Below are 2,972 nucleotides of genomic sequence, written 5' to 3' on the forward strand. Positions count from 1 at the left end.
TACTACTTTGTTGTCATCTCCTTTGGTGACAACACAGGCTGCAGGAGTGAAATTAACCTTGTATCCTTTGTCACAAAGTTGACTGATGCTAAGCAAATTATGCTTACACTAGTACAAAAGTAACTTTTGGAGTCGCACTTTTAGTGTCGGTTAAGTAGAGGACCGACACCCTTGATACCAATCAGTGTCGGTTATTTGGTATGCCGACGCTATTGCTATTTTTTCACCACTTTTAGCGTCGGTTTAGTCACTTGACCGACGCTGTTTATACACCAATAGTGTCGGTCATTTGAATGCCGACGCTATTGATCACTATATTCGATACAAAGGTGTCGGCTGTTGGAATGCCGACGCTATTGATCACTCTATAATGTCGGTTCCCTCTCTAACCGACGCTACTTGTTATCATTTTGTGTCGGGCATGCTTTAACCGACGCTGTAAAAGAGGCAATAGTGTCGGTGTTCATTTAACCGAAGTAAGAAGTGTTTATATTTTTTAAAAAACAAAATTCTAGATTAATTAAACCCCCGCTGCTCACTAAACCTGACTCTAAACTCTACTTCGACATTTCGCGCGACTACATACTCCCTTGTCTCTCCGCATCCTGACCCTCGCTGAAAATCTCCATCGCTGGTTTCAATTGTTAATTCGTTGCTGGGTTTTCTCAGGTTGTTATTTGGGTTTTCTTGCTGGGCTGATTTCACCCATTCTTCATCGCTAAATCCACTGTATCGTCACCAACAACCCGCTATATCGTCAGCAATTTAGGGGTTTCTCTCACCTTCACCAGCAACTGTGATTCTCTCGATTCCGCTGGGTTTTCTTGCTGGGTTGCTTTCAATTTAGGGGTTTCTCTCTCGGCTGCTTTCAATTCAGGGGTTTATCTCTCGGCTGCTTTCAATTTAGGGGTTTTCTCGTTGGGCTGCTACTGTGATTGCTACTAGTGGTGGGTTCAAGGTTTAAGAGCTTTGTTATTCCAAGTTTTCTTCTCGTTTAACTTCTTGTTTAAGATTTGGGTTTTTTTATCCTCCCCAGTATATTTAACTTTGGCTGAGATTGTTGTGTTTCTTTTGTTCTCTGGTGAAAATCTGACAAAAACACCATAGTTTATTTAGCAAAATCTCTTCATATATTGTTCTAATTATTCTGTTAAGGAAAGTGTTAGATATCCTAGTATATATGCAAGCATTCACCTGTAAAGGACTAATATTGTGTTTGGTTGGGGAGAATGGAAAGGAATAAGTAAAAATACTTGAAACTAATCGTTTGGATGTGCTTGAGTAATTTAGGATTAAGGCTAGATTGACTTGAAAGACCAGTACAAAACCACAAGACATAGTAAAACAAATTTAGAATAGTTGGCTGATTTCGATCTTGTTCTGTTTTAATAAGAAGAATGATGCACAGTCAGCTCCTTGATCAAGATACAAACCTCGTACACTATTGTAGCACTTCTGTGGGACAGGGAGTGGAGCACCGTCGTAATAGATTAGCATCTTAACAGGTTATTTGCACAAAGTATCAGAATAAAACAGAATTCATTAGAGATAATACTTTTTCTGATCAGGGAAAAAAATTAGATTTTGTTCATGTTCTCTATTTTCTTTCCTGAGCACAAATTTTAAAAATTATGAATGGTATTTTTGCAGTTATTTTTAAAAGTCGATAATTTTGTATATATTGGGTTTTATTTTTAACATGTTCTGAGTATAAGTTTAGTGATTATGGTGTTGTGTAGTTTTCAATTCTAATTTGCTGGCAGTAGAAGTGTTTTTGTCTCTCTGTACTATGACATTGTCCTCAACAGGTAGGAGGTACAGAATGTGGATTTTTTGTCATGAGGTACATGTATGACATAGTCATGCTTTCTCAGAAAAATTCTAACACGAACTGGGAAGTGGTAAGAGAAACAACTCAAACACTATTTTACAAGTTTAAAGCTCGAGTTTTATTTTTGAAATATGTTATCTCTTATATTTGGTATACTTGGCAGGTTCTTGGTTCTAGGAGTTATGGCAAAAAGGAAATCAATGAGATTCGAGAGATTTGGGCTCGGTTTTTTACTCTTGAATGTCTCTAGTCGGGTAATTTGTTGAAGTACATGTAAATAATTCATATTCTCAATTCATGATTTCTCGAAGAGTGATTTTTCAATATGCTTTATGTACTTACATAAACTATTTTGATTCATGACAGATGGCGATTAATGCAAAAACGGGAGTGCAGAAAAAGGAGCTTCAAGAAAAGCGGAGTTAGTTGAGAGATTTTTATGCTCTAAGATGTTTAATGTAACTGACTTAATTTGTAGAGAGATTGTAATTAATATTGTACTCTTTCTAATGTAAACAATCTTTTTAATATATTATAATATAATTTTTGAGCTATATTAAATTTTGGGGGTATTGTATTTATAATTTTGAGCTATTAGTTTTTGAATATTGAATTTATGATGAAACAGGTTTATAATTGATGGGTTTAGTAGGTATAAAAAAAATCTAAAAAAAGAAAAATTAAAAATACCAAAACCGTTGGTTAAGTAGAAAAAACAGCCGCTGCCATATCAACAGCAAAGGCGTCGGCATTCTAAAAAACTGACGCAGATGGCACCACTTTAAGCGTCGGCATTCTAAAAGACCGACGCTGTTGTCAAGACAATAGCGTCGGCGTTTTAGAAGACCGGCGCTGTTGGTCTTGACCTATAGCGACGGCAATTCAGAAGACCGACGCTTTTGTACAGACTTTATAGCGTCGGCAATCTAGAAGACCGACGCTGTTGGTTCACCATCAACGACGCTAGGTTAACCGACGCTGTAGGTCTAGACCTACAGCGTCTCCTACATTTGCTACGCCTGTTGACCGACGCCTTAGGGCTATTTTGACCGACGCTGAAAGTCATTTTTGCACTAGTGTTAAGACCAGACACCAATGCAACTTCATCTATGATGACATTCTCTTTTGCTATCAAGCCATA

The 2,972-nt window shown here is 37.3% G+C and overlaps 1 long non-coding RNA gene across 1 annotated transcript; it reads left to right on the plus strand.

The window, feature by feature from the left end:
- Window positions 1–525: 525 nt before the first annotated feature.
- LOC108203866 (uncharacterized) lies at window positions 526–2,376 on the plus strand. Its single transcript, XR_001803566.2, has 4 exons — window positions 526–981; window positions 1,809–1,901; window positions 1,995–2,085; window positions 2,198–2,376. It is a non-coding gene; the product is annotated as an uncharacterized LOC108203866 (long non-coding RNA).
- The last annotated feature ends 596 nt before the right edge of the window (window positions 2,377–2,972 follow it).

Source organism: Daucus carota, chromosome 2, assembly GCF_001625215.2.
Source record: "Daucus carota subsp. sativus chromosome 2, DH1 v3.0, whole genome shotgun sequence".
NCBI lineage: Eukaryota > Viridiplantae > Streptophyta > Magnoliopsida > Apiales > Apiaceae > Daucus > Daucus carota.